We start from the raw sequence: 23,168 nt of genomic DNA, 5'->3' as shown, positions 1-23,168 counted from the left end.
GGGAGTTTCGAAGGGCATGTCATGGGTGCGATCATACCAGCACTAATGCACCGGATCCCATCATAACTCCGCAGTTAGGCGTGCTTGGGCGGGAGAAGTACTAGGATGGGTGACCCCCTGGGAAGTCCTCGTGTTGCACCCTTTTTATTTTTTGCCCGCTTTTTTATTTTTTGATAATATTTATTTTTAATTTTTTGGCTTTTGGCTTTTCCTCTTCGGATAATTTTTTCCCCCCGAAAATAAACTGAGTCCGGAGACTGGCGGTGCCATGCCGCATAGCGGAACAGCGCGTTGAATCCTACGCCAGAACGGCCCCGGCAGCGCGAATGTCTCGGGCCGTCGAGGTCTGCTGCTTTGTCATAAAAGGGAGTTTCGAAGGGCATGTCATGGGTGCGATCATACCAGCACTAATGCACCGGATCCCATCAGAACTCCGCAGTTAAGCGTGCTTGGGCGAGAGTAGTACTAGGATGGGTGACCCCCTGGGAAGTCCTCGTGTTGCACCCCTTTTATTTTTTGCCCGCTTTTTTATTTTTTGATAACATTTATTTTTTATTTTTCGGCTTTTGGCTTTTCCTCTTCGGATAATTTTTTTCCCCCGAAAATAAACTGAGTCCGGAGACTGGCGGTGCCATGCCGCATAGCGGAACAGCGCGTTGAATCCTACGCCAGAACGGCCCCGGCAGCGCGAATGTCTCGGGCCGTCGAGGTCTGCTGCTTTGTCATAAAAGGGAGTTTCGAAGGGCATGTCATGGGTGCGATCATACCAGCACTAATGCACCGGATCCCATCAGAACTCCGCAGTTAAGCGTGCTTGGGCGAGAGTAGTACTAGGATGGGTGACCCCCTGGGAAGTCCTCGTGTTGCACCCCTTTTATTTTTTGCCCGCTTTTTTATTTTTTGATAATATTTAATTTTAATTTTTCGGCTTTTGGCTTTTCCTCTTCGGATAATTTTTTTCCCCCGAAAATAAACTGAGTCCGGAGACTCGCGGTGCCATGCCGCATAGCGGAACAGCGCGTTGAATCCTACGCCAGAACGGCCCCGGCAGCGCGAATGTCTCGGGCCGTCGCGGTCTGCTGCTTTGTCATAAAAGGGAATTTCGAAGGGCATGTCATGGGTGCGATCATACCAGCACTAATGCACCGGATCCCATCATAACTCCGCAGTTAGGCGTGCTTGGGCGAGAGAAGTACTAGGATGGGTGACCCCCTGGGAAGTCCTCGTGTTGCACCCTTTTTATTTTTTGCCCGCTTTTTTATTTTTTGATAATATTTATTTTTAATTTTTTGGCTTTTGGCTTTTCCTCTTCGGATAATTTTTTCCCCCCGAAAATAAACTGAGTCCGGAGACTGGCGGTGCCATGCCGCATAGCGGAACAGCGCGTTGAATCCTACGCCAGAACGGCCCCGGCAGCGCGAATGTCTCGGGCCGTCGAGGTCTGCTGCTTTGTCATAAAAGGGAGTTTCGAAGGGCATGTCATGGGTGCGATCATACCAGCACTAATGCACCGGATCCCATCAGAACTCCGCAGTTAAGCGTGCTTGGGCGAGAGTAGTACTAGGATGGGTGACCCCCTGGGAAGTCCTCGTGTTGCACCCCTTTTATTTTTTGCCCGCTTTTTTATTTTTTGATAACATTTATTTTTTATTTTTCGGCTTTTGGCTTTTCCTCTTCGGATAATTTTTTTCCCCCGAAAATAAACTGAGTCCGGAGACTGGCGGTGCCATGCCGCATAGCGGAACAGCGCGTTGAATCCTACGCCAGAACGGCCCCGGCAGCGCGAATGTCTCGGGCCGTCGAGGTCTGCTGCTTTGTCATAAAAGGGAGTTTCGAAGGGCATGTCATGGGTGCGATCATACCAGCACTAATGCACCGGATCCCATCAGAACTCCGCAGTTAAGCGTGCTTAGGCGAGAGTAGTACTAGGATGGGTGACCCCCTGGGAAGTCCTCGTGTTGCACCCCTTTTATTTTTTGCCCGCTTTTTTATTTTTTGATAACATTTATTTTTTATTTTTCGGCTTTTGGCTTTTCCTCTTCGGATAATTTTTTTCCCCCGAAAATAAACTGAGTCCGGAGACTGGCGGTGCCATGCCGCATAGCGGGAATAGCGCGTTGAATCCTACGCCAGAACGGCCCCGGCGGCGCGAATGTCTCGGGCCGTCGAGGTCTGCTGCTTTGTCATAAAAGGGAGTTTCGATGGGCATGTCATGGGTGCGATCATACCAGCACTAATGCACCGGATCCCATCAGAACTCCGCAGTTAAGCGTGCTTGGGCGAGAGTAGTACTAGGATGGGTGACCCCCTGGGAAGTCCTCGTGTTGCACCCCTTTTATTTTTTGCCCGCTTTTTTATTTTTTGATAATATTTATTTTTAATTTTTCGGCTTTTGGCTTTTCCTCTTCGGATAATTTTTTTCCCCCGAAAATAAGCTGAGTCCGGAGACTCGCGGTGCCATGCCGCATAGCGGAACAGCGCGTTGAATCCTACGCCAGAACGGCCCCGGCAGCGCGAATGTCTCGGGCCGTCGCGGTCTGCTGCTTTGTCATAAAAGGGAGTTTCGAAGGGCATGTCATGGGTGCGATCATACCAGCACTAATGCACCGGATCCCATCATAACTCCGCAGTTAGGCGTGCTTGGGCGGGAGAAGTACTAGGATGGGTGACCCCCTGGGAAGTCCTCGTGTTGCACCCTTTTTATTTTTTGCCCGCTTTTTTATTTTTTGATAATATTTATTTTTAATTTTTTGGCTTTTGGCTTTTCCTCTTCGGATAATTTTTTCCCCCCGAAAATAAACTGAGTCCGGAGACTGGCGGTGCCATGCCGCATAGCGGAACAGCGCGTTGAATCCTACGCCAGAACGGCCCCGGCAGCGCGAATGTCTCGGGCCGTCGAGGTCTGCTGCTTTGTCATAAAAGGGAGTTTCGAAGGGCATGTCATGGGTGCGATCATACCAGCACTAATGCACCGGATCCCATCAGAACTCCGCAGTTAAGCGTGCTTGGGCGAGAGTAGTACTAGGATGGGTGACCCCCTGGGAAGTCCTCGTGTTGCACCCCTTTTATTTTTTGCCCGCTTTTTTATTTTTTGATAACATTTATTTTTTATTTTTCGGCTTTTGGCTTTTCCTCTTCGGATAATTTTTTTCCCCCGAAAGTAAACTGAGTCCGGAGACTGGCGGTGCCATGCCGCATAGCGGAACAGCGCGTTGAATCCTACGCCAGAACGGCCCCGGCAGCGCGAATGTCTCGGGCCGTCGAGGTCTGCTGCTTTGTCATAAAAGGGAGTTTCGAAGGGCATGTCATGGGTGCGATCATACCAGCACTAATGCACCGGATCCCATCAGAACTCCGCAGTTAAGCGTGCTTGGGCGAGAGTAGTACTAGGATGGGTGACCCCCTGGGAAGTCCTCGTGTTGCACCCCTTTTATTTTTTGCCCGCTTTTTTATTTTTTGATAACATTTATTTTTTATTTTTCGGCTTTTGGCTTTTCCTCTTCGGATAATTTTTTTCCCCCGAAAATAAACTGAGTCCGGAGACTGGCGGTGCCATGCCGCATAGCGGGAATAGCGCGTTGAATCCTACGCCAGAACGGCCCCGGCGGCGCGAATGTCTCGGGCCGTCGAGGTCTGCTGCTTTGTCATAAAAGGGAGTTTCGATGGGCATGTCATGGGTGCGATCATACCAGCACTAATGCACCGGATCCCATCAGAACTCCGCAGTTAAGCGTGCTTGGGCGAGAGTAGTACTAGGATGGGTGACCCCCTGGGAAGTCCTCGTGTTGCACCCCTTTTATTTTTTGCCCGCTTTTTTATTTTTTGATAATATTTATTTTTAATTTTTCGGCTTTTGGCTTTTCCTCTTCGGATAATTTTTTTTCCCCGAAAATAAACTGAGTCCGGAGACTCGCGGTGCCATGCCGCATAGTGGAACAGCGCGTTGAATCCTACGCCAGAACGGCCCCGGCAGCGCGAATGTCTCGGGCCGTCGCGGTCTGCTGCTTTGTCATAAAAGGGAGTTTCGAAGGGCATGTCATGGGTGCGATCATACCAGCACTAATGCACCGGATCCCATCATAACTCCGCAGTTAGGCGTGCTTGGGCGAGAGAAGTACTAGGATGGGTGACCCACTGGGAAGTCCTCGTGTTGCACCCTTTTTATTTTTTGCCCGCTTTTTTTTTTTTGATAATATTTATTTTTAATTTTTTGGCTTTTGGCTTTTCCTCTTCGGATAATTTTTTCCCCCCGAAAATAAACTGAGTCCGGAGACTGGCGGTGCCATGCCGCATAGCGGAACATCGCGTTGAATCCTACGCCAGAACGGCCCCGGCAGCGCGAATGTCTCGGGCCGTCGAGGTCTGCTGCTTTGTCATAAAAGGGAGTTTCGAAGGGCATGTCATGGGTGCGATCATACCAGCACTAATGCACCGGATCCCATCAGAACTCCGCAGTTAAGCGTGCTTGGGCGAGAGTAGTACTAGGATGGGTGACCCCCTGGGAAGTCCTCGTGTTGCACCCCTTTTATTTTTTGCCCGCTTTTTTATTTTTTGATAACATTTATTTTTTATTTTTCGGCTTTTGGCTTTTCCTCTTCGGATAATTTTTTTCCCCCGAAAATAAACTGAGTCCGGAGACTCGCGGTGCCATGCCGCATAGCGGAACAGCGCGTTGAATCCTACGCCAGAACGGCCCCGGCAGCGCGAATGTCTCGGGCCGTCGAGGTCTGCTGCTTTGTCGTAAAAGGGAGTTTCGAAGGGCATGTCATGGGTGCGATCATACCAGCACTAATGCACCGGATCCCATCAGAACTCCGCAGTTAAGCGTGCTTGGGCGAGAGTAGTACTAGGATGGGTGACCCCCTGGGAAGTCCTCGTGTTGCACCCCTTTTATTTTTTGCCCGCTTTTTTATTTTTTGATAACATTTATTTTTTATTTTTCGGCTTTTGGCTTTTCCTCTTCGGATAATTTTTTTCCCCCGAAAATAAACTGAGTCCGGAGACTGGCGGTGCCATGCCGCATAGCGGAACAGCGCATTGAATCCTACGCCAGAACGGCCCCGGCAGCGCGAATATCTCGGGCCGTCGAGGTCTGCTGCTTTGTCATAAAAGGGAGTTTCGAAGGGCATGTCATGGGTGCGATCATACCAGCACTAATGCACCGGATCCCATCAGAACTCCGCAGTTAAGCGTGCTTGGGCGAGAGTAGTACTAGGATTGGTGACCCCCTGGGAAGTCCTCGTGTTGCACCCCTTTTATTTTTTGCCCGCTTTTTTATTTTTTGATAACATTTATTTTTTATTTTTCGGCTTTTGGCTTTTCCTCTTCGGATAATTTTTTCCCCCGAAAATAAACTGAGTCCGGAGACTGGCGGTGCCATGCCGCATAGCGGAACAGCATGTTGAATCCTACGCCAGAACGGCCCCGGCAGCGCGAATGTCTCGGGCCGTCGAGGTCTGCTACTTTGTCATAAAAGGGAGTTTCGAAGGGCATGTCTTGGGTGCGATCATACCAGCACTAATGCACCGGATCCTATCAGAACTCCGCAGTTAAGCGTGCTTGGGCGAGAGTAGTACTAGGATGGGTGACCCCCTGGGAAGTCCTCATGTTGCACCCTTTTTATTTTTTGCCCGCTTTTTTATTTTTTGATAATATTTATTTTTAATTTTTTGGCTTTTGGCTTTTCCTCTTCGGATAATTTTTTTCCCCCGACAATAAACTGGGTCCGGAGACTGGCGGTGCCATGCCGCATAGCGGGACCAGCGCGTTGAATCCTACGCCAGAACGGCCCCGGCAGCGCGAATGTCTCGGGCCGTCGAGGTCTGCTGCTTTGTCATAAAAGGGAGTTTCGAAGGGCATATCATGGGTGCGATCATACCAGCACTAATGCACCGGATCCCATCAGAACTCCGCAGTTAAGCGTGCTTGGGCGAGAGTAGTACTAGGATGGGTGACCCCCTGGGAAGTCCTCGTGTTGCACCCCTTTTATTTTTTGCCCGCTTTTTTATTTTTTGATAACATTTATTTTTAATTTTTCGGCTTTTGGCTTTTCCTCTTCGGATAATTTTTTTCCCCCAAAAATAAACTGAGTCCGGAGACTCGCGGTGCCATGCCGCATAGCGGAACAGCGCGTTGAATCCTACGCCAGAACGGCCCCGGCAGCGCGAATGTCTCGGTCCGTCGAGGTCTGCTGCTTTGTCATAAAAGGGTGTTTCGATGGGCATGTCATGGGTGCGATCATACCAGCACTAATGCACCGGATCCCATCAGAACTCTGCAGTTAAGCGTGCTTGGGCGAGAGTAGTACTAGGATGGGTGACCCCCTGAGAAGTCCTCGTGTTGCACCCTTTTTATTTTTTGCCCGCTTTTTTATTTTTTGATAATATTTATTTTTAATTTTTTGGCTTTTTGCTTTTCCTCTTCGGATAATTTTTTTCCCCCGACAATAAACTGAGTCCGGAGACTGGCGGTGCCATGCCGCATAGCGGGACCAGCGCGTTGAATCCTACGCCAGAACGGCCCCGGCAGCGCGAATGTCTCGGGCGGTCGAGGTCTGCTGCTTTGTCATAAAAGGGAGTTTCGAAGGGCATATTATGGGTCCGATCATACCAGCACTAATGCACCGGATCCCATCAGAACCTCGCAGTTAAGCGTGCTTGGGCGAGAGTAGTACTAGGATGGGTGACCCCCGGGAAGTCCTCGTGTTGCACCCCTTTTATTTTTTGCCCGCTTTTTTATTTTTTGATAATATTTATTTTTAATTTTTCGGCTTTTGGCTTTTCCTCTTCGGATAATTTTTTTCCCTCGAAAATAAACTGAGTCCGGAGACTCGCGGTGCCATGCCGCATAGCGGAACAGCGCGTTGAATCCTACGCCAGAACGGCCCCGGCAGCGCGAATGTCTCGGGCCGTCGAGGTCTGCTGCTTTGTCATAAAAGGGAGTTTCGAAGGGCATATCATGGGTGCGATCATACCAGCACTAATGCACCGGATCCCATCAGAACTTCGCAGTTAAGCGTGCTTGGGCGAGAGTAGTACTAGGATGGGTGACCCCCTGGGAAGTCCTCGTGTTGCACCCCTTTTATTTTTTGCCCGCTTTTTTATTTTTTGATAACATTTATTTTTAATTTTTCGGCTTTTGGCTTTTCCTCTTCGGATAATTTTTTTCCCTCGAAAATAAACTGAGTCCGGAGACTGGCGGTGCCATGCCGCATAGCGGAACAGCGCGTTGAATCCTACGCCAGAACGGCCCCGGCAGCGCGAATGTCTCGGGCCGTCGAGGTCTGCTGCTTTGTCATAAAAGGGTGTTTCGATGGGCATGTCATGGGTGCGATCATACCAGCACTAATGCACCGGATCCCATCAGAACTCCGCAGTTAAGCGTGCTTGGGCGAGAGTAGTACTAGGATGGGTGACCCCCTGGGAAGTCCTCGTGTTGCACCCCTTTTATTTTTTGCCCGCTTTTTTATTTTTTGATAATATTTATTTTTAATTTTTCGGCTTTTGGCTTTTCCTCTTCGGATAATTTTTTCCCCCCGAAAATAAACTGAGTCCGGAGACTGGCGGTGCCATGCCGCATAGCGGAACAGCGCGTTGAATCATACGCCAGAACGGCCCCCGCAGCGCGAATGTCTCGGGCCGTCGAGGTCTGCTGCTTTGTTTTAAAAGGGAGTTTCGAATGGCATGTCTTGGGTGCGATCATACCAGCACTAATGCACCGGATCCCATCAGAACTCCGCAGTTAAGCGTGCTTGGGCGAGAGTAGTACTAGGATGGGTGACCCCCTGGGAAGTCCTTGTGTTGCACCCTTTTTATTTTTTGCCCGCTTTTTTATTTTTTGATAATATTTATTTTTAGTTTTTCGGCTTTTGGCTTTTCCTCTTCGGATAATTTTTTTCCTCCGACAATAAACAGAGTCCGGAGACTGGCGGTGCCATGCCGCATAGCGGGACCAGCGCGTTGAATCCTACGCCAGAACGGCCCCGGCAGCGTGAATGTCTCGGGCCGTCGAGGTCTGCTGCTTTGTCATACTAGGGAGTTTCGAAGGGCATGTCATGGGTGCGATCATACCAGCACTAATGCACCGGATCCCATCAGAACTCCGCAGTTAAGCGTGCTTGGGCGAGAGTAGTACTAGGATGGGTGACCCCCTGGGAAGTCCTCGTGTTGCACCCTTTTTATTTTTTGCCCGCTTTTTTATTTTTTGATAATATTTATTTTTAATTTTTCGGCTTTTGCCTTTTCCTCTTCGGATAATTTTTTTCCCCCGAAAATAAACTGAGTCCGGAGACTCGCGGTGCCATGCCGCATAGCGGAACAGCGCGTTGAATCCTACGCCAGAACGGCCCCGGCAGCGCGAATGTCTCGGGCCGTCGAGGTCTGCTGCTTTGTCATAAAAGGGAGTTTCGAAGGGCATATCATGGGTGCGATCATACCAGCACTAATGCACCGGATCCCATCAGAACTCCGCAGTTAAGCGTGCTTGGGCGAGAGTAGTACTAGGATGGGTGACCCCCTGGGAAGTCCTCGTGTTGCACCCCTTTTATTTTTTGCCCGCTTTTTTATTTTTTGATAACATTTATTTTTAATTTTTCGGCTTTTGGCTTTTCCTCTTCGGATAATTTTTTTCTCCCAAAAATAAACTGAGTCCGGAGACTCGCGGTGCCATGCCGCATAGCGGAACAGCGCGTTGAATCCTACGCCAGAACGGCCCCGGCAGCGCGAATGTCTCGGTCCGTCGAGGTCTGCTGCTTTGTCATAAAAGGGTGTTTCGATGGGCATGTCATGGGTGCGATCATACCAGCACTAATGCACCGGATCCCATCAGAACTCTGCAGTTAAGCGTGCTTGGGCGAGAGTAGTACTAGGATGGGTGACCCCCTGAGAAGTCCTCGTGTTGCACCCTTTTTATTTTTTGCCCGCTTTTTTTTTTTTTGATAATATTTATTTTTAATTTTTTGGCTTTTGGCTTTTCCTCTTCGGATAATTTTTTTCCCCCGACAATAAACTGAGTCCGGAGACTGGCGGTGCCATGCCGCATAGCGGGACCAGCGCGTTGAATCCTACGCCAGAACGGCCCCGGCAGCGCGAATGTCTCGGGCGGTCGAGGTCTGCTGCTTTGTCATAAAAGGGAGTTTCGAAGGGCATATTATGGGTGCGATCATACCAGCACTAATGCACCGGATCCCATCAGAACTTCGCAGTTAAGCGTGCTTGGGCGAGAGTAGTACTAGGATGGGTGACCCCCGGGAAGTCCTCGTGTTGCACCCCTTTTATTTTTTGCCCGCTTTTTTATTTTTTGATAATATTTATTTTTAATTTTTCGGCTTTTGGCTTTTCCTCTTCGGATAATTTTTTTCCCTCGAAAATAAACTGAGTCCGGAGACTCGCGGTGCCATGCCGCATAGCGGAACAGCGCGTTGAATCCTACGCCAGAACGGCCCCGGCAGCGCGAATGTCTCGGGCCGTCGAGGTCTGCTGCTTTGTCATAAAAGGGAGTTTCGAAGGGCGTATCATGGGTGCGATCATACCAGCACTAATGCACCGGATCCCATCAGAACTCCGCAGTTAAGCGTGCTTGGGCGAGAGTAGTACTAGGATGGGTGACCCCCTAGGAAGTCCTCGTGTTGCACCCCTTTTATTTTTTGCCCGCTTTTTTATTTTTTGATAACATTTATTTTTAATTTTTCGGCTTTTGGCTTTTCCTCTTCGGATAATTTTTTTCCCCCGAAAATAAATTGAGTCCGGAGACTGGCGGTGCCATGCCGCATAGCGGAACAGCGCGTTGAATCCTACGCCAGAACGGCCCCGGCAGCGCGAATGTCTCGGGCCGTCGAGGTCTGCTGCTTTGTCATAAAAGGGAGTTTCGAAGGGCATATCATGGGTGCGATCATACCAGCACTAATGCACCGGATCCCCTCAGAACTTCGCAGTTAAGCGTGCTTGGGCGAGAGTAGTACTAGGATGGGTGACCCCCGGGAAGTCCTCGTGTTGCACCCCTTTTATTTTTTGCCCGCTTTTTTATTTTTTGATAATATTTATTTTTAATTTTTCGGCTTTTGGCTTTTCCTCTTCGGATAATTTTTTTCCCTCGAAAATAAACTGAGTCCGGAGACTCGCGGTGCCATGCCGCATAGCGGAACAGCGCGTTGAATCCTACGCCAGAACGGCCCCGGCAGCGCGAATGTCTCGGTCCGTCGAGGTCTGCTGCTTTGTCATAAAAGGGTGTTTCGATGGGCATGTCATGGGTGCGATCATACCAGCACTAATGCACCGGATCCCATCAGAACTCCGCAGTTAAGCGTGCTTGGGCGAGAGTAGTACTAGGATGGGTGACCCCCTGGGAAGTCCTCGTGTTGCACCCCTTTTATTTTTTGCCCGCTTTTTTATTTTTTGATAACATTTATTTTTAATTTTTCGGCTTTTGGCTTTTCCTCTTCGGATAATTTTTTTCCCCCAAAAATAAACTGAGTCCGGAGACTCGCGGTGCCATGCCGCATAGCGGAACAGCGCGTTGAATCCTACGCCAGAACGGCCCCGGCAGCGCGAATGTCTCGGTCCGTCGAGGTCTGCTGCTTTGTCATAAAAGGGTGTTTCGATGGGCATGTCATGGGTGCGATCATACCAGCACTAATGCACCGGATCCCATCAGAACTCTGCAGTTAAGCGTGCTTGGGCGAGAGTAGTACTAGGATGGGTGACCCCCTGAGAAGTCCTCGTGTTGCACCCTTTTTATTTTTTGCCCGCTTTTTTATTTTTTGATAATATTTATTTTTAATTTTTTGGCTTTTGGCTTTTCCTCTTCGGATAATTTTTTTCCCCCGACAATAAACTGAGTCCGGAGACTGGCGGTACCATGCCGCATAGCGGGACCAGCGGGTTGAATCCTACGCCAGAACGGCCCCGGCAGCGCGAATGTCTCGGGCGGTCGAGGTCTGCTGCTTTGTCATAAAAGGGAGTTTCGAAGGGCATATTATGGGTGCGATCATACCAGCACTAATGCACCGGATCCCATCAGAACTTCGCAGTTAAGCGTGCTTGGGCGAGAGTAGTACTAGGATGGGTGACCCCCGGGAAGTCCTCGTGTTGCACCCCTTTTATTTTTTGCCCGCTTTTTTATTTTTTGATAATATTTATTTTTAATTTTTCGGCTTTTGGCTTTTCCTCTTCGGATAATTTTTTTCCCTCGAAAATAAACTGAGTCCGGAGACTCGCGGTGCCATGCCGCATAGCGGAACAGCGCGTTGAATCCTACGCCAGAACGGCCCCGGCAGCGCGAATGTCTCGGGCCGTCGAGGTCTGCTGCTTTGTCATAAAAGGGAGTTTCGAAGGGCATATCATGGGTGCGATCATACCAGCACTAATGCACCGGATCCCATCAGAACTCCGCAGTTAAGCGTGCTTGGGCGAGAGTAGTACTAGGATGGGTGACCCCCTGGGAAGTCCTCGTGTTGCACCCCTTTTATTTTTTGCCCGTTTTTTTATTTTTTGATAACATTTATTTTTAATTTTTCGGCTTTTGGCTTTTCCTCTTCGGATAATTTTTTTCCCCCGAAAATAAATTGAGTCCGGAGACTGGCGGTGCCATGCCGCATAGCGGAACAGCGCGTTGAATCCTACGCCAGAACGGCCCCGGCAGCGCGAATGTCTCGGGCCGTCGAGGTCTGCTGCTTTGTCATAAAAGAGAGTTTCGAAGGGCATATCATGGGTGCGATCATACCAGCACTAATGCACCGGATCCCCTCAGAACTTCGCAGTTAAGCGTGCTTGGGCGAGAGTAGTACTAGGATGGGTGACCCCCGGGAAGTCCTCGTGTTGCACCCCTTTTATTTTTTGCCCGCTTTTTTATTTTTTGATAATATTTATTTTTAATTTTTCGGCTTTTGGCTTTTCCTCTTCGGATAATTTTTTTCCCTCGAAAATAAACTGAGTCCGGAGACTCGCGGTGCCATGCCGCATAGCGGAACAGCGCGTTGAATCCTACGCCAGAACGGCCCCGGCAGCGCGAATGTCTCGGTCCGTCGAGGTCTGCTGCTTTGTCATAAAAGGGTGTTTCGATGGGCATGTCATGGGTGCGATCATACCAGCACTAATGCACCGGATCCCATCAGAACTCCGCAGTTAAGCGTGCTTGGGCGAGAGTAGTACTAGGATGGGTGACCCCCTGGGAAGTCCTCGTGTTGCACCCCTTTTATTTTTTGCCCGCTTTTTTATTTTTTGATAACATTTATTTTTAATTTTTCGGCTTTTGGCTTTTCCTCTTCGGATAATTTTTTTCCCCCAAAAATAAACTGAGTCCGGAGACTCGCGGTGCCATGCCGCATAGCGGAACAGCGCGTTGAATCCTACGCCAGAACGGCCCCGGCAGCGCGAATGTCTCGGGCCGTCGAGGTCTGCTGCTTTGTCATAAAAGGGAGTTTCGAAGGGCATATCATGGGTGCGATCATACCAGCACTAATGCACCGGATCCCATCAGAACTCCGCAGTTAAGCGTGCTTGGGCGAGAGTAGTACTAGGATGGGTGACCCCCTGGGAAGTCCTCGTGTTGCACCCCTTTTATTTTTTGCCCGTTTTTTTTATTTTTTGATAACATTTATTTTTAATTTTTCGGCTTTTGGCTTTTCCTCTTCGGATAATTTTTTTCCCCCGAAAATAAATTGAGTCCGGAGACTGGCGGTGCCATGCCGCATAGCGGAACAGCGCGTTGAATCCTACGCCAGAACGGCCCCGGCAGCGCGAATGTCTCGGGCCGTCGAGGTCTGCTGCTTTGTCATAAAAGGGAGTTTCGAAGGGCATATCATGGGTGCGATCATACCAGCACTAATGCACCGGATCCCCTCAGAACTTCGCAGTTAAGCGTGCTTGGGCGAGAGTAGTACTAGGATGGGTGACCCCCGGGAAGTCCTCGTGTTGCACCCCTTTTATTTTTTGCCCGCTTTTTTATTTTTTGATAATATTTATTTTTAATTTTTCGGCTTTTGGCTTTTCCTCTTCGGATAATTTTTTTCCCTCGAAAATAAACTGAGTCCGGAGACTCGCGGTGCCATGCCGCATAGCGGAACAGCGCGTTGAATCCTACGCCAGAACGGCCCCGGCAGCGCGAATGTCTCGGTCCGTCGAGGTCTGCTGCTTTGTCATAAAAGGGTGTTTCGATGGGCATGTCATAGGTGCGATCATACCAGCACTAATGCACCGGATCCCATCAGAACTCCGCAGTTAAGCGTGCTTGGGCGAGAGTAGTACTAGGATGGGTGACCCCCTGGGAAGTCCTCGTGTTGCACCCCTTTTATTTTTTGCCCGCTTTTTTATTTTTTGATAACATTTATTTTTAATTTTTCGGCTTTTGGCTTTTCCTCTTCGGATAATTTTTTTCCTCCAAAAATAAACTGAGTCCGGAGACTCGCGGTGCCATGCCGCATAGCGGAACAGCGCGTTGAATCCTACGCCAGAACGGCCCCGGCAGCGCGAATGTCTCGGTCCGTCGAGGTCTGCTGCTTTGTCATAAAAGGGTGTTTCGATGGGCATGTCATGGGTGCGATCATACCAGCACTAATGCACCGGATCCCATCAGAACTCTGCAGTTAAGCGTGCTTGGGCGAGAGTAGTACTAGGATGGGTGACCCCCTGAGAAGTCCTCGTGTTGCACCCTTTTTATTTTTTGCCCGCTTTTTTATTTTTTGATAATATTTATTTTTAATTTTTTGGCTTTTGGCTTTTCCTCTTCGGATAATTTTTTTCCCCCGACAATAAACTGAGTCCGGAGACTGGCGGTGCCATGCCGCATAGCGGGACCAGCGCGTTGAATCCTACGCCAGAACGGCCCCGGCAGCGCGAATGTCTCGGGCGGTCGAGGTCTGCTGCTTTGTCATAAAAGGGAGTTTCGAAGGGCATATTATGGGTGCGATCATACCAGCACTAATGCACCGGATCCCATCAGAACTTCGCAGTTAAGCGTGCTTGGGCGAGAGTAGTACTAGGATGGGTGACCCCCGGGAAGTCCTCGTGTTGCACCCCTTTTATTTTTTGCCCGCTTTTTTATTTTTTGATAATATTTATTTTTAATTTTTCGGCTTTTGGCTTTTCCTCTTCGGATAATTTTTTTCCCTCGAAAATAAACTGAGTCCGGAGACTCGCGGTGCCATGCCGCATAGCGGAATAGCGCGTTGAATCCTACGCCAGAACGGCCCCGGCAGCGCGAATGTCTCGGGCCGTCGAGGTCTGCTGCTTTGTCATAAAAGGGAGTTTCGAAGGGCATATCATGGGTGCGATCATACCAGCACTAATGCACCGGATCCCATCAGAACTCCGCAGTTAAGCGTGCTTGGGCGAGAGTAGTACTAGGATGGGTGACCCCCTGGGAAGTCCTTGTGTTGCACCCCTTTTATTTTTTGCCCGCTTTTTTATTTTTTGATAACATTAATTTTTAATTTTTCGGCTTTTGGCTTTTCCTCTTCGGATAATTTTTTTCCCCCGAAAATAAACTGAGTCCGGAGACTCGCGGTGCCATGCCGCATAGCGGAACAGCGCGTTGAATCCAACGCCAGAACGGCCCCGGCAGCGCGAATGTCTCGGTCCGTCGAGGTCTGCTGCTTTGTCATAAAAGGGTGTTTCGATGGGCATGTCATGGGTGCGATCATACCAGCACTAATGCACCGGATCCCATCAGAACTCTGCAGTTAAGCGTGCTTGGGCGAGAGTAGTACTAGGATGGGTGACCCCCTGAGAAGTCCTCGTGTTGCACCCTTTTTATTTTTTGCCCGCTTTTTTATTTTTTGATAATATTTATTTTTAATTTTTTGGCTTTTGGCTTTTCCTCTTCGGATAATTTTTTTCCCCCGACAATAAACTGAGTCCGGAGACTGGCGGTGCCATGCCGCATAGCGGGACCAGCGCGTTGAATCCTACGCCAGAACGGCCCCGGCAGCGCGAATGTCTCGGGCGGTCGAGGTCTGCTGCTTTGTCATAAAAGGGAGTTTCGAAGGGCAAATCATGGGTACGATCACACCAGCACTAATGCACCGGATCCCATCAGAACTTCGCAGTTAAGCGTGCTTGGGCGAGAGTAGTACTAGGATGGGTGACCCCCGGGAAGTCCTCGTGTTGCACCCCTTTTATTTTTTGCCCGCTTTTTTATTTTTTGATAATATTTATTTTTAATTTTTCGGCTTTTGGCTTTTCCTCTTCGGATAATTTTTTTCCCTCGAAAATAAACTGAGTCCGGAGACTCGCGGTGCCATGCCGCATAGCGGAACAGCGCGTTGAATCCTACGCCAGAACGGCCCCGGCAGCGCGAATGTCTCGGGCGTCGAGGTCTGCTGCTTTGTCATAAAAGGGAGTTTCGAAGGGCATATCATGGGTGCGATCATACCAGCACTAATGCACCGGATCCCATCAGAACTCCGCAGTTAAGCGTGCTTGGGCGAGAGTAGTACTAGGATGGGTGACCCCCTGGGAAGTCCTCGTGTTGCACCCCTTTTATTTTTTGCCCGCTTTTTTATTTTTTGATAACATTTATTTTTAATTTTTCGGCTTTTGGCTTTTCCTCTTCGGATAATTTTTTTCCCCCAAAAATAAACTGAGTCCGGAGACTCGCGGTGCCATGCCGCATAGCGGAACAGCGCGTTGAATCCTACGCCAGAACGGCCCCGGCAGCGCGAATGTCTCGGTCCGTCGAGGTCTGCTGCTTTGTCATAAAAGGGTGTTTCGATGGGCATGTCATGGGTGCGATCATACCAGCACTAATGCACCGGATCCCATCAGAACTCTGCAGTTAAGCGTGCTTGGGCGAGAGTAGTACTAGGATGGGTGACCCCCTGAGAAGTCCTCGTGTTGCACCCTTTTTATTTTTTGCCCGCTTTTTTATTTTTTGATAATATTTATTTTTAATTTTTTGGCTTTTGGCTTTTCCTCTTCGGATAATTTTTTTCCCCCGACAATAAACTGAGTCCGGAGACTGGCGGTGCCATGCCGCATAGCGGGACCAGCGCGTTGAATCCTACGCCAGAACGGCCCCGGCAGCGCGAATGTCTCGGGCGGTCGAGGTCTGCTGCTTTGTCATAAAAGGGAGTTTTGAAGGGCATATTATGGGTGCGATCATACCAGCACTAATGCACCGGATCCCATCAGAACTTCGCAGTTAAGCGTGCTTGGGCGAGAGTAGTACTAGGATGGGTGACCCCCGGGAAGTCCTCGTGTTGCACCCCTTTTATTTTTTGCCCGCTTTTTTATTTTTTGATAATATTTATTTTTAATTTTTCGGCTTTTGGCTTTTCCTCTTCGGATAATTTTTTTCCCTCGAAAATAAACTGAGTCCGGAGACTCGCGGTGCCATGCCGCATAGCGGAACAGCGCGTTGAATCCTACGCCAGAACGGCCCCGGCAGCGCGAATGTCTCGGTCCGTCGAGGTCTGCTGCTTTGTCATAAAAGGGTGTTTCGATGGGCATGTCATGGGTGCGTTCATACCAGCACTAATGCACCGGATCCCATCAGAACTCCGCAGTTAAGCGTGCTTGGGCGAGAGTAGTACTAGGATGGGTGACCCCCTGGGAAGTCCTCGTGTTGCACCCCTTTTATTTTTTGCCCGCTTTTTTATTTTTTGATGACATTTATTTTTAATTTTTCGGCTTTTGGCTTTTCCTCTTCGGATAATTTTTTTCCCCCAAAAATAAACTGAGTCCGGAGACTCGCGGTGCCATGCCGCATAGCGGAACAGCGCGTTGAATCCTACGCCAGAACGGCCCCGGCAGCGCGAATGTCTCGGTCCGTCGAGGTCTGCTGCTTTGTCATAAAAGGGTGTTTCGATGGGCATGTCATGGGTGCGATCATACCAGCACTAATGCACCGGATCCCATCAGAACTCTACAGTTAAGCGTGCTTGGGCGAGAGTAGTACTAGGATGGGTGACCCCCTGAGAAGTCCTCGTGTTGCACCCTTTTTATTTTTTGCCGGCTTTTTTATTTTTTGATAATATTTATTTTTAATTTTTTGGCTTTTGGCTTTTCCTCTTCGGATAATTTTTTTCCCCCGACAATAAACTGAGTCCGGAGACTGGCGGTGCCATGCCGCATAGCGGGACCAGCGCGTTGAATCCTACGCCAGAACGGCCCCGGCAGCGCGAATGTCTCGGGCGGTCGAGGTCTGCTGCTTTGTCATAAAAGGGAGTTTCGAAGGGCATATTATGGGTGCGATCATACCAGCACTAATGCACCGGATCCCATCAGAACTTCGCAGTTAAGCGTGCTTGGGCGAGAGTAGTACTAGGATGGGTGACCCCCGGGAAGTCCTCGTGTTGCACCCCTTTTATTTTTTGCCCGCTTTTTTATTTTTTGATAATATTTATTTTTAATTTTTCGGCTTTTGGCTTTTCCTCTTCGGATAATTTTTTTCCCTCGAAAATAAACTGAGTCCGGAGACTCGCGGTGCCATGCCGCATAGCGGAACAGCGCGTTGAATCCTACGCCAGAACGGCCCCGGCAGCGCGAATGTCTCGGGCCGTCGAGGTCTGCTGCTTTGTCATAAAAGGGAGTTTCGAAGGGCATATCATGGGTGCGATCATACCAGCACTAATGCACCGGATCCCATCAGAACTCCGCAGTTAAGCGTGCTTGGGCGAGAGTAGTACTAGGATGGGTGACCCCCTGGGAAGTCCTCGTGTTGCACCCCTTTTATTTTTTGCCCGCTTTTTTATTTTTTGATAACATTTATTTTTAATTTTTCGGCTTTTGGCTTTTCCTCTTCGGATAATTTTTTTCCCTCGAAAATAAACTGAGTCCGGAGACTCGCGGTGCCATGCCGCATAGCGGAACAGCGCGTTGAATCCTACGCCAGAACGGCCCCGGCAGCGCGAATGTCTCGGGCCGTCGAGGTCTGCTGCTTTGTCATAAAAGGGTGTTTCGATGGGCATGTCATGGGTGCGATCATACCAGCACTAATGCACCGGATCCCATCAGAACTCCGCAGTTAAGCGTGCTTGGGCGAGAGTAGTACTAGGATGGGTGACCCCCTGGGAAGTCCTCGTGTTGCGCCCCTTTTATTTTTTGCCCGCTTTTTTATTTTTTGATAATATTTATTTTTAATTTTTTGGCTTTTGGCTTTTCCTCTTCGGATAATTTTTTCCCCCCGAAAATAAACTGAGTCCGGAGACTGGCGGTGCCATGCCGCATAGCGGAACAGCGCGTTGAATCATACGCCAGAACGGCCCCCGCAGCGCGAATGTCTCGGGCCGTCGAGGTCTGCTGCTTTGTTTTAAAAGGGAGTTTCGAATGGCATGTCTTGGGTGCGATCATACCAGCACTAATGCACCGGATCCCATCAGAACTCCGCAGTTAAGCGTGCTTGGGCGAGAGTAGTACTAGGATGGGTGACCCCCTGGGAAGTCCTTGTGTTGCACCCTTTTTATTTTTTGCCCGCTTTTTTATTTTTTGATAATATTTATTTTTAGTTTTTCGGCTTTTGGCTTTTCCTCTTCGGATAATTTTTTTCCTCCGACAATAAACAGAGTCCGGAGACTGGCGGTGCCATGCCGCATAGCGGGACCAGCGCGTTGAATCCTACGCCAGAACGGCCCCGGCAGCGTGAATGTCTCGGGCCGTCGAGGTCTGCTGCTTTGTCATACTAGGGAGTTTCGAAGGGCATGTCATGGGTGCGATCATACCAGCACTAATGCACCGGATCCCATCAGAACTCCGCAGTTAAGCGTGCTTGGGCGAGAGTAGTACTAGGATGGGTGACACCCTGGGAAGTCCTCGTGTTGCACCCTTTTTATTTTTTGCCCGCTTTTTTATTTTTTGATAATATTTATTTTTAATTTTTCGGCTTTTGCCTTTTCCTCTTCGGATAATTTTTTTCCCCCGAAAATAAACTAAGTCCGGAGACTCGCGGTGCCATGCCGCATAGCGGAACAGCGCGTTGAATCCTACGCCAGAACGGCCCCGGCAGCGCGAATGTCTCGGGCCGTCGAGGTCTGCTGCTTTGTCATAAAAGGGTGTTTCGATGGGCATGTCATGGGTGCGATCATACCAGCACTAATGCACCGGATCCCATCAGAACTCCGCGGTTAAGCGTGCTTGGGCGAGAGTAGTACTAGGATGGGTGACCCCCTGGGAAGTCCTCGTGTTGCACCCCTTTTATTTTTTGCCCGCTTTTTTATTTTTTGATAATATTTATTTTTAATTTTTCGGCTTTTGGCTTTTCCTCTTCGGATAATTTTTTTCCCTCGAAAATAAACTGAGTCCGGAGACTCGCGGTGCCATGCCGCATAGCGGAATAGCGCGTTGAATCCTACGCCAGAACGGCCCCGGCAGCGCGAATGTCTCGGGCCGTCGAGGTCTGCTGCTTTGTCATAAAAGGGAGTTTCGAAGGGCATATCATGGGTGCGATCATACCAGCACTAATGCACCGGATCCCATCAGAACTCCGCAGTTAAGCGTGCTTGGGCGAGAGTAGTACTAGGATGGGTGACCCCCTGGGAAGTCCTCGTGTTGCACCCCTTTTATTTTTTGCCCGCTTTTTTATTTTTTGATAACATTAATTTTTAATTTTTCGGCTTTTGGCTTTTCCTCTTCGGATAATTTTTTTCCCCCGAAAATAAACTGAGTCCGGAGACTCGCGGTGCCATGCCGCATAGCGGAACAGCGCGTTGAATCCAACGCCAGAACGGCCCCGGCAGCGCGAATGTCTCGGTCCGTCGAGGTCTGCTGCTTTGTCATAAAAGGGTGTTTCGATGGGCATGTCATGGGTGCGATCATACCAGCACTAATGCACCGGATCCCATCAGAACTCTGCAGTTAAGCGTGCTTGGGCGAGAGTAGTACTAGGATGGGTGACCCCCTGAGAAGTCCTCGTGTTGCACCCTTTTTATTTTTTGCCCGCTTTTTTATTTTTTGATAATATTTATTTTTAATTTTTTGGCTTTTGGCTTTTCCTCTTCGGATAATTTTTTTCCCCCGACAATAAACTGAGTCCGGAGACTGGCGGTGCCATGCCGCATAGCGGGACCAGCGCGTTGAATCCTACGCCAGAACGGCCCCGGCAGCGCGAATGTCTCGGGCGGTCGAGGTCTGCTGCTTTGTCATAAAAGGGAGTTTCGAAGGGCAAATCATGGGTGCGATCACACCAGCACTAATGCACCGGATCCCATCAGAACTTCGCAGTTAAGCGTGCTTGGGCGAGAGTAGTACTAGGATGGGTGACCCCCGGGAAGTCCTCGTGTTGCACCCCTTTTATTTTTTGCCCGCTTTTTTATTTTTTGATAATATTTATTTTTAATTTTTCGGCTTTTGGCTTTTCCTCTTCGGATAATTTTTTTCCCTCGAAAATAAACTGAGTCCGGAGACTCGCGGTGCCATGCCGCATAGCGGAACAGCGCGTTGAATCCTACGCCAGAACGGCCCCGGCAGCGCGAATGTCTCGGGCGTCGAGGTCTGCTGCTTTGTCATAAAAGGGAGTTTCGAAGGGCATATCATGGGTGCGATCATACCAGCACTAATGCACCGGATCCCATCAGAACTCCGCAGTTAAGCGTGCTTGGGCGAGAGTAGTACTAGGATGGGTGACCCCCTGGGAAGTCCTCGTGTTGCACCCCTTTTATTTTTTGCCCGCTTTTTTATTTTTTGATAACATTTATTTTTAATTTTTCGGCTTTTGGCTTTTCCTCTTCGGATAATTTTTTTCCCCCAAAAATAAACTGAGTCCGGAGACTCGCGGTGCCATGCCGCATAGCGGAACAGCGCGTTGAATCCTACGCCAGAACGGCCCCGGCAGCGCGAATGTCTCGGTCCGTCGAGGTCTGCTGCTTTGTCATAAAAGGGTGTTTCGATGGGCATGTCATGGGTGCGATCATACCAGCACTAATGCACCGGATCCCATCAGAACTCTGCAGTTAAGCGTGCTTGGGCGAGAGTAGTACTAGGATGGGTGACCCCCTGAGAAGTCCTCGTGTTGCACCCTTTTTATTTTTTGCCCGCTTTTTTATTTTTTGATAATATTTATTTTTAATTTTTTGGCTTTTGGCTTTTCCTCTTCGGATAATTTTTTTCCCCCGACAATAAACTGAGTCCGGAGACTGGCGGTGCCATGCCGCATAGCGGGACCAGCGCGTTGAATCCTACGCCAGAACGGCCCCGGCAGCGCGAATGTCTCGGGCGGTCGAGGTCTGCTGCTTTGTCATAAAAGGGAGTTTTGAAGGGCATATTATGGGTGCGATCATACCAGCACTAATGCACCGGATCCCATCAGAACTTCGCAGTTAAGCGTGCTTGGGCGAGAGTAGTACTAGGATGGGTGACCCCCGGGAAGTCCTCGTGTTGCACCCCTTTTATTTTTTGCCCGCTTTTTTATTTTTTGATAATATTTATTTTTAATTTTTCGGCTTTTGGCTTTTCCTCTTCGGATAATTTTTTTCCCTCGAAAATAAACTGAGTCCGGAGACTCGCGGTGCCATGCCGCATAGCGGAACAGCGCGTTGAATCCTACGCCAGAACGGCCCCGGCAGCGCGAATGTCTCGGGCCGTCGAGGTCTGCTGCTTTGTCATAAAAGGGAGTTTCGAAGGGCATATCATGGGTGCGATCATACCAGCACTAATGCACCGGATCCCATCAGAACTCCGCAGTTAAGCGTGCTTGGGCGAGAGTAGTACTAGGATGGGTGACCCCCTGGGAAGTCCTCGTGTTGCACCCCTTTTATTTTTTGCCCGCTTTTTTATTTTTTGATAACATTTATTTTTAATTTTTCGACTTTTGGCTTTTCCTCTTCGGATAATTTTTTTTCCTCGAAAATAAACTGAGTCCGGAGACTCGCGGTGCCATGCCGCATAGCGGAACAGCGCGTTGAATCCTACGCCAGAACGGCCCCGGCAGCGCGAATGTCTCGGGCCGTCGAGGTCTGCTGCTTTGTCATAAAAGGGTGTTTCGATGGGCATGTCATGGGAGCGATCATACCAGCACTAATGCACCGGATCCCATCAGAACTCCGCAGTTAAGCGTGCTTGGGCGAGAGTAGTACTAGGATGGGTGACCCCCTGGGAAGTCCTCGTGTTGCACCCCTTTTATTTTTTGCCCGCTTTTTTATTTTTTGATAATATTTATTTTTAATTTTTTGGCTTTTGGCTTTTCCTCTTCGGATAATTTTTTCCCCCCGAAAATAAACTGAGTCCGGAGACTGGCGGTGCCATGCCGCATAGCGGAACAGCGCGTTGAATCATACGCCAGAACGGCCCCCGCAGCGCGAATGTCTCGGGCCGTCGAGGTCTGCTGCTTTGTTTTAAAAGGGAGTTTCGAAGGGCATGTCTTGGGTGCGATCATACCAGCACTAATGCACCGGATCCCATCAGAACTCCGCAGTTAAGCGTGCTTGGGCGAGAGTAGTACTAGGATGGGTGACCCCCTGGGAAGTCCTTGTGTTGCACCCTTTTTATTTTTTGCCCGCTTTTTTATTTTTTGATAATATTTATTTTTAGTTTTTCGGCTTTTGGCTTTTCCTCTTCGGATAATTTTTTTCCTCCGACAATAAACTGAGTCCGGAGACTGGCGGTGCCATGCCGCATAGCGGGACCAGCGCATTGAATCCTACGCCAGAACGGCCACGGCAGCGTGAATGTCTTGGGCCGTCGAGGTCTGCTGCTTTGTCATACTAGGGAGTTTCGAAGGGCATGTCATGGGTGCGATCATACCAGCACTAATGCACCGGATCCCATCAGAACTCCGCAGTTAAGCGTGTTTGGGCGAGAGTAGTACTAGGATGGGTGACCCCCTGGGAAGTCCTCGTGTTGCACCCCTTTTATTTTTTGCCCGCTTTTTTATTTTTTGATAATATTTATTTTTAATTTTTCGGCTTTTGGCTTTTCCTCTTCGGATAATTTTTTTCCCTCGAAAATAAACTGAGTCCGGAGACTCGCGGTGCCATGCCGCATAGCGGAACAGCGCGTTGAATCCTACGCCAGAACGGCCCCGGCAGCGCGAATGTCTCGGGCGTCGAGGTCTGCTGCTTTGTCATAAAAGGGAGTTTCGAAGGGCATATCATGGGTGCGATCATACCAGCACTAATGCACCGGATCCCATCAGAACTCCGCAGTTAAGCGTGCTTGGGCGAGAGTAGTACTAGGATGGGTGACCCCCTGGGAAGTCCTCGTGTTGCACCCCTTTTATTTTTTGCCCGCTTTTTTATTTTTTGA

General features: G+C 49.4%; 60 non-coding genes and 4 pseudogenes across 60 annotated transcripts; all 64 read left to right on the top strand.

Moving 5' to 3' along the window:
• The first annotated feature begins 23 nt into the window (after positions 1 to 23).
• On the top strand, positions 24 to 142 carry LOC149759549 (5S ribosomal RNA). Its single transcript, XR_016408948.1, has one exon. It is a non-coding gene; the product is annotated as a 5S ribosomal RNA (ribosomal RNA).
• Positions 143 to 388: 246 nt separating this feature from the next.
• On the top strand, positions 389 to 507 carry LOC149759548 (5S ribosomal RNA). The gene has a single exon (XR_016409205.1). It is a non-coding gene; the product is annotated as a 5S ribosomal RNA (ribosomal RNA).
• Positions 508 to 753: 246 nt separating this feature from the next.
• Positions 754 to 872, top strand: LOC149759547 (5S ribosomal RNA). Its single transcript, XR_016409204.1, has one exon. It is a non-coding gene; the product is annotated as a 5S ribosomal RNA (ribosomal RNA).
• A 246-nt stretch (positions 873 to 1,118) lies between these two features.
• LOC149759546 (5S ribosomal RNA) lies at positions 1,119 to 1,237 on the top strand (annotated as a pseudogene).
• Positions 1,238 to 1,483: 246 nt separating this feature from the next.
• LOC149759545 (5S ribosomal RNA) lies at positions 1,484 to 1,602 on the top strand. The gene has a single exon (XR_016409203.1). It is a non-coding gene; the product is annotated as a 5S ribosomal RNA (ribosomal RNA).
• Positions 1,603 to 1,848: 246 nt separating this feature from the next.
• Positions 1,849 to 1,967, top strand: LOC149759544 (5S ribosomal RNA). The gene has a single exon (XR_016403307.1). It is a non-coding gene; the product is annotated as a 5S ribosomal RNA (ribosomal RNA).
• A 247-nt stretch (positions 1,968 to 2,214) lies between these two features.
• On the top strand, positions 2,215 to 2,333 carry LOC149759543 (5S ribosomal RNA). Its single transcript, XR_016409202.1, has one exon. It is a non-coding gene; the product is annotated as a 5S ribosomal RNA (ribosomal RNA).
• A 246-nt stretch (positions 2,334 to 2,579) lies between these two features.
• On the top strand, positions 2,580 to 2,698 carry LOC149759542 (5S ribosomal RNA). Its single transcript, XR_016408946.1, has one exon. It is a non-coding gene; the product is annotated as a 5S ribosomal RNA (ribosomal RNA).
• Positions 2,699 to 2,944: 246 nt separating this feature from the next.
• LOC149759541 (5S ribosomal RNA) lies at positions 2,945 to 3,063 on the top strand. Its single transcript, XR_016409201.1, has one exon. It is a non-coding gene; the product is annotated as a 5S ribosomal RNA (ribosomal RNA).
• Positions 3,064 to 3,309: 246 nt separating this feature from the next.
• LOC149759540 (5S ribosomal RNA) lies at positions 3,310 to 3,428 on the top strand. The gene has a single exon (XR_016409200.1). It is a non-coding gene; the product is annotated as a 5S ribosomal RNA (ribosomal RNA).
• Positions 3,429 to 3,675: 247 nt separating this feature from the next.
• Positions 3,676 to 3,794, top strand: LOC149759539 (5S ribosomal RNA). The gene has a single exon (XR_016409198.1). It is a non-coding gene; the product is annotated as a 5S ribosomal RNA (ribosomal RNA).
• Positions 3,795 to 4,040: 246 nt separating this feature from the next.
• LOC149759538 (5S ribosomal RNA) lies at positions 4,041 to 4,159 on the top strand (annotated as a pseudogene).
• Positions 4,160 to 4,404: 245 nt separating this feature from the next.
• On the top strand, positions 4,405 to 4,523 carry LOC149759537 (5S ribosomal RNA). Its single transcript, XR_016409197.1, has one exon. It is a non-coding gene; the product is annotated as a 5S ribosomal RNA (ribosomal RNA).
• Positions 4,524 to 4,769: 246 nt separating this feature from the next.
• Positions 4,770 to 4,888, top strand: LOC149759536 (5S ribosomal RNA). The gene has a single exon (XR_016409196.1). It is a non-coding gene; the product is annotated as a 5S ribosomal RNA (ribosomal RNA).
• A 246-nt stretch (positions 4,889 to 5,134) lies between these two features.
• On the top strand, positions 5,135 to 5,253 carry LOC149759535 (5S ribosomal RNA). Its single transcript, XR_016404894.1, has one exon. It is a non-coding gene; the product is annotated as a 5S ribosomal RNA (ribosomal RNA).
• A 245-nt stretch (positions 5,254 to 5,498) lies between these two features.
• LOC149759534 (5S ribosomal RNA) lies at positions 5,499 to 5,617 on the top strand. The gene has a single exon (XR_016407299.1). It is a non-coding gene; the product is annotated as a 5S ribosomal RNA (ribosomal RNA).
• Positions 5,618 to 5,864: 247 nt separating this feature from the next.
• On the top strand, positions 5,865 to 5,983 carry LOC149759533 (5S ribosomal RNA). The gene has a single exon (XR_016409195.1). It is a non-coding gene; the product is annotated as a 5S ribosomal RNA (ribosomal RNA).
• Positions 5,984 to 6,229: 246 nt separating this feature from the next.
• On the top strand, positions 6,230 to 6,348 carry LOC149759532 (5S ribosomal RNA). The gene has a single exon (XR_016402532.1). It is a non-coding gene; the product is annotated as a 5S ribosomal RNA (ribosomal RNA).
• Positions 6,349 to 6,595: 247 nt separating this feature from the next.
• LOC149759531 (5S ribosomal RNA) lies at positions 6,596 to 6,713 on the top strand (annotated as a pseudogene).
• A 246-nt stretch (positions 6,714 to 6,959) lies between these two features.
• LOC149759530 (5S ribosomal RNA) lies at positions 6,960 to 7,078 on the top strand. The gene has a single exon (XR_016402269.1). It is a non-coding gene; the product is annotated as a 5S ribosomal RNA (ribosomal RNA).
• A 246-nt stretch (positions 7,079 to 7,324) lies between these two features.
• On the top strand, positions 7,325 to 7,443 carry LOC149759529 (5S ribosomal RNA). The gene has a single exon (XR_016409194.1). It is a non-coding gene; the product is annotated as a 5S ribosomal RNA (ribosomal RNA).
• Positions 7,444 to 7,689: 246 nt separating this feature from the next.
• On the top strand, positions 7,690 to 7,808 carry LOC149759528 (5S ribosomal RNA). The gene has a single exon (XR_016400901.1). It is a non-coding gene; the product is annotated as a 5S ribosomal RNA (ribosomal RNA).
• Positions 7,809 to 8,055: 247 nt separating this feature from the next.
• LOC149759527 (5S ribosomal RNA) lies at positions 8,056 to 8,174 on the top strand. Its single transcript, XR_016411974.1, has one exon. It is a non-coding gene; the product is annotated as a 5S ribosomal RNA (ribosomal RNA).
• Positions 8,175 to 8,420: 246 nt separating this feature from the next.
• On the top strand, positions 8,421 to 8,539 carry LOC149759526 (5S ribosomal RNA). The gene has a single exon (XR_016409193.1). It is a non-coding gene; the product is annotated as a 5S ribosomal RNA (ribosomal RNA).
• Positions 8,540 to 8,785: 246 nt separating this feature from the next.
• LOC149759525 (5S ribosomal RNA) lies at positions 8,786 to 8,904 on the top strand. The gene has a single exon (XR_016402531.1). It is a non-coding gene; the product is annotated as a 5S ribosomal RNA (ribosomal RNA).
• Positions 8,905 to 9,151: 247 nt separating this feature from the next.
• On the top strand, positions 9,152 to 9,269 carry LOC149759524 (5S ribosomal RNA). The gene has a single exon (XR_016407082.1). It is a non-coding gene; the product is annotated as a 5S ribosomal RNA (ribosomal RNA).
• A 246-nt stretch (positions 9,270 to 9,515) lies between these two features.
• LOC149759523 (5S ribosomal RNA) lies at positions 9,516 to 9,634 on the top strand. Its single transcript, XR_016402123.1, has one exon. It is a non-coding gene; the product is annotated as a 5S ribosomal RNA (ribosomal RNA).
• A 246-nt stretch (positions 9,635 to 9,880) lies between these two features.
• Positions 9,881 to 9,998, top strand: LOC149759522 (5S ribosomal RNA). The gene has a single exon (XR_016408703.1). It is a non-coding gene; the product is annotated as a 5S ribosomal RNA (ribosomal RNA).
• A 246-nt stretch (positions 9,999 to 10,244) lies between these two features.
• Positions 10,245 to 10,363, top strand: LOC149759521 (5S ribosomal RNA). The gene has a single exon (XR_016409192.1). It is a non-coding gene; the product is annotated as a 5S ribosomal RNA (ribosomal RNA).
• Positions 10,364 to 10,609: 246 nt separating this feature from the next.
• On the top strand, positions 10,610 to 10,728 carry LOC149759520 (5S ribosomal RNA). Its single transcript, XR_016402530.1, has one exon. It is a non-coding gene; the product is annotated as a 5S ribosomal RNA (ribosomal RNA).
• Positions 10,729 to 10,975: 247 nt separating this feature from the next.
• LOC149759519 (5S ribosomal RNA) lies at positions 10,976 to 11,093 on the top strand. Its single transcript, XR_016407081.1, has one exon. It is a non-coding gene; the product is annotated as a 5S ribosomal RNA (ribosomal RNA).
• Positions 11,094 to 11,339: 246 nt separating this feature from the next.
• Positions 11,340 to 11,458, top strand: LOC149759518 (5S ribosomal RNA). Its single transcript, XR_016409191.1, has one exon. It is a non-coding gene; the product is annotated as a 5S ribosomal RNA (ribosomal RNA).
• A 246-nt stretch (positions 11,459 to 11,704) lies between these two features.
• LOC149759517 (5S ribosomal RNA) lies at positions 11,705 to 11,822 on the top strand. Its single transcript, XR_016408702.1, has one exon. It is a non-coding gene; the product is annotated as a 5S ribosomal RNA (ribosomal RNA).
• Positions 11,823 to 12,068: 246 nt separating this feature from the next.
• On the top strand, positions 12,069 to 12,187 carry LOC149759516 (5S ribosomal RNA). The gene has a single exon (XR_016409190.1). It is a non-coding gene; the product is annotated as a 5S ribosomal RNA (ribosomal RNA).
• Positions 12,188 to 12,433: 246 nt separating this feature from the next.
• On the top strand, positions 12,434 to 12,552 carry LOC149759515 (5S ribosomal RNA). Its single transcript, XR_016409189.1, has one exon. It is a non-coding gene; the product is annotated as a 5S ribosomal RNA (ribosomal RNA).
• A 247-nt stretch (positions 12,553 to 12,799) lies between these two features.
• On the top strand, positions 12,800 to 12,917 carry LOC149759514 (5S ribosomal RNA). Its single transcript, XR_016408700.1, has one exon. It is a non-coding gene; the product is annotated as a 5S ribosomal RNA (ribosomal RNA).
• Positions 12,918 to 13,163: 246 nt separating this feature from the next.
• On the top strand, positions 13,164 to 13,282 carry LOC149759513 (5S ribosomal RNA). The gene has a single exon (XR_016402076.1). It is a non-coding gene; the product is annotated as a 5S ribosomal RNA (ribosomal RNA).
• Positions 13,283 to 13,528: 246 nt separating this feature from the next.
• On the top strand, positions 13,529 to 13,647 carry LOC149759512 (5S ribosomal RNA). Its single transcript, XR_016402529.1, has one exon. It is a non-coding gene; the product is annotated as a 5S ribosomal RNA (ribosomal RNA).
• Positions 13,648 to 13,894: 247 nt separating this feature from the next.
• On the top strand, positions 13,895 to 14,012 carry LOC149759511 (5S ribosomal RNA). Its single transcript, XR_016407080.1, has one exon. It is a non-coding gene; the product is annotated as a 5S ribosomal RNA (ribosomal RNA).
• Positions 14,013 to 14,258: 246 nt separating this feature from the next.
• Positions 14,259 to 14,377, top strand: LOC149759510 (5S ribosomal RNA). The gene has a single exon (XR_016400836.1). It is a non-coding gene; the product is annotated as a 5S ribosomal RNA (ribosomal RNA).
• A 246-nt stretch (positions 14,378 to 14,623) lies between these two features.
• Positions 14,624 to 14,742, top strand: LOC149759509 (5S ribosomal RNA). The gene has a single exon (XR_016402528.1). It is a non-coding gene; the product is annotated as a 5S ribosomal RNA (ribosomal RNA).
• A 247-nt stretch (positions 14,743 to 14,989) lies between these two features.
• On the top strand, positions 14,990 to 15,107 carry LOC149759508 (5S ribosomal RNA; annotated as a pseudogene).
• Positions 15,108 to 15,352: 245 nt separating this feature from the next.
• On the top strand, positions 15,353 to 15,471 carry LOC149759507 (5S ribosomal RNA). The gene has a single exon (XR_016409187.1). It is a non-coding gene; the product is annotated as a 5S ribosomal RNA (ribosomal RNA).
• A 246-nt stretch (positions 15,472 to 15,717) lies between these two features.
• Positions 15,718 to 15,836, top strand: LOC149759506 (5S ribosomal RNA). The gene has a single exon (XR_016402527.1). It is a non-coding gene; the product is annotated as a 5S ribosomal RNA (ribosomal RNA).
• A 247-nt stretch (positions 15,837 to 16,083) lies between these two features.
• Positions 16,084 to 16,201, top strand: LOC149759505 (5S ribosomal RNA). The gene has a single exon (XR_016407078.1). It is a non-coding gene; the product is annotated as a 5S ribosomal RNA (ribosomal RNA).
• Positions 16,202 to 16,447: 246 nt separating this feature from the next.
• LOC149759504 (5S ribosomal RNA) lies at positions 16,448 to 16,566 on the top strand. The gene has a single exon (XR_016402743.1). It is a non-coding gene; the product is annotated as a 5S ribosomal RNA (ribosomal RNA).
• Positions 16,567 to 16,812: 246 nt separating this feature from the next.
• Positions 16,813 to 16,931, top strand: LOC149759503 (5S ribosomal RNA). Its single transcript, XR_016406026.1, has one exon. It is a non-coding gene; the product is annotated as a 5S ribosomal RNA (ribosomal RNA).
• A 247-nt stretch (positions 16,932 to 17,178) lies between these two features.
• On the top strand, positions 17,179 to 17,296 carry LOC149759502 (5S ribosomal RNA). Its single transcript, XR_016407077.1, has one exon. It is a non-coding gene; the product is annotated as a 5S ribosomal RNA (ribosomal RNA).
• Positions 17,297 to 17,542: 246 nt separating this feature from the next.
• LOC149759501 (5S ribosomal RNA) lies at positions 17,543 to 17,661 on the top strand. The gene has a single exon (XR_016409186.1). It is a non-coding gene; the product is annotated as a 5S ribosomal RNA (ribosomal RNA).
• A 246-nt stretch (positions 17,662 to 17,907) lies between these two features.
• Positions 17,908 to 18,026, top strand: LOC149759500 (5S ribosomal RNA). The gene has a single exon (XR_016400928.1). It is a non-coding gene; the product is annotated as a 5S ribosomal RNA (ribosomal RNA).
• A 246-nt stretch (positions 18,027 to 18,272) lies between these two features.
• LOC149759499 (5S ribosomal RNA) lies at positions 18,273 to 18,391 on the top strand. Its single transcript, XR_016400900.1, has one exon. It is a non-coding gene; the product is annotated as a 5S ribosomal RNA (ribosomal RNA).
• Positions 18,392 to 18,638: 247 nt separating this feature from the next.
• LOC149759498 (5S ribosomal RNA) lies at positions 18,639 to 18,757 on the top strand. The gene has a single exon (XR_016405213.1). It is a non-coding gene; the product is annotated as a 5S ribosomal RNA (ribosomal RNA).
• A 246-nt stretch (positions 18,758 to 19,003) lies between these two features.
• Positions 19,004 to 19,122, top strand: LOC149759497 (5S ribosomal RNA). Its single transcript, XR_016402248.1, has one exon. It is a non-coding gene; the product is annotated as a 5S ribosomal RNA (ribosomal RNA).
• Positions 19,123 to 19,368: 246 nt separating this feature from the next.
• Positions 19,369 to 19,487, top strand: LOC149759496 (5S ribosomal RNA). Its single transcript, XR_016409185.1, has one exon. It is a non-coding gene; the product is annotated as a 5S ribosomal RNA (ribosomal RNA).
• A 246-nt stretch (positions 19,488 to 19,733) lies between these two features.
• On the top strand, positions 19,734 to 19,852 carry LOC149759495 (5S ribosomal RNA). Its single transcript, XR_016402525.1, has one exon. It is a non-coding gene; the product is annotated as a 5S ribosomal RNA (ribosomal RNA).
• Positions 19,853 to 20,099: 247 nt separating this feature from the next.
• Positions 20,100 to 20,217, top strand: LOC149759494 (5S ribosomal RNA). Its single transcript, XR_016408329.1, has one exon. It is a non-coding gene; the product is annotated as a 5S ribosomal RNA (ribosomal RNA).
• Positions 20,218 to 20,462: 245 nt separating this feature from the next.
• On the top strand, positions 20,463 to 20,581 carry LOC149759493 (5S ribosomal RNA). The gene has a single exon (XR_016409184.1). It is a non-coding gene; the product is annotated as a 5S ribosomal RNA (ribosomal RNA).
• A 246-nt stretch (positions 20,582 to 20,827) lies between these two features.
• Positions 20,828 to 20,946, top strand: LOC149759492 (5S ribosomal RNA). Its single transcript, XR_016402524.1, has one exon. It is a non-coding gene; the product is annotated as a 5S ribosomal RNA (ribosomal RNA).
• Positions 20,947 to 21,193: 247 nt separating this feature from the next.
• LOC149759491 (5S ribosomal RNA) lies at positions 21,194 to 21,311 on the top strand. The gene has a single exon (XR_016407076.1). It is a non-coding gene; the product is annotated as a 5S ribosomal RNA (ribosomal RNA).
• Positions 21,312 to 21,557: 246 nt separating this feature from the next.
• LOC149759490 (5S ribosomal RNA) lies at positions 21,558 to 21,676 on the top strand. Its single transcript, XR_016409183.1, has one exon. It is a non-coding gene; the product is annotated as a 5S ribosomal RNA (ribosomal RNA).
• A 246-nt stretch (positions 21,677 to 21,922) lies between these two features.
• LOC149759489 (5S ribosomal RNA) lies at positions 21,923 to 22,041 on the top strand. The gene has a single exon (XR_016402587.1). It is a non-coding gene; the product is annotated as a 5S ribosomal RNA (ribosomal RNA).
• A 246-nt stretch (positions 22,042 to 22,287) lies between these two features.
• On the top strand, positions 22,288 to 22,406 carry LOC149759488 (5S ribosomal RNA). The gene has a single exon (XR_016400899.1). It is a non-coding gene; the product is annotated as a 5S ribosomal RNA (ribosomal RNA).
• Positions 22,407 to 22,653: 247 nt separating this feature from the next.
• LOC149759487 (5S ribosomal RNA) lies at positions 22,654 to 22,772 on the top strand. Its single transcript, XR_016401022.1, has one exon. It is a non-coding gene; the product is annotated as a 5S ribosomal RNA (ribosomal RNA).
• A 245-nt stretch (positions 22,773 to 23,017) lies between these two features.
• On the top strand, positions 23,018 to 23,136 carry LOC149759486 (5S ribosomal RNA). The gene has a single exon (XR_016409181.1). It is a non-coding gene; the product is annotated as a 5S ribosomal RNA (ribosomal RNA).
• Positions 23,137 to 23,168: the final 32 nt, after the last annotated feature.

Source organism: Phoenix dactylifera, chromosome 4 (assembly GCF_051530095.1).
Source record: "Phoenix dactylifera cultivar Ajwa chromosome 4, Ajwa_hap1_PhDact_Kaust_v1.1, whole genome shotgun sequence".
Classification (NCBI taxonomy): Eukaryota; Viridiplantae; Streptophyta; class Magnoliopsida; order Arecales; family Arecaceae; genus Phoenix; species Phoenix dactylifera.
Note: the sequence above shows the minus strand (reverse complement) of the source record. Positions and strands in the feature narration are given on the sequence as shown.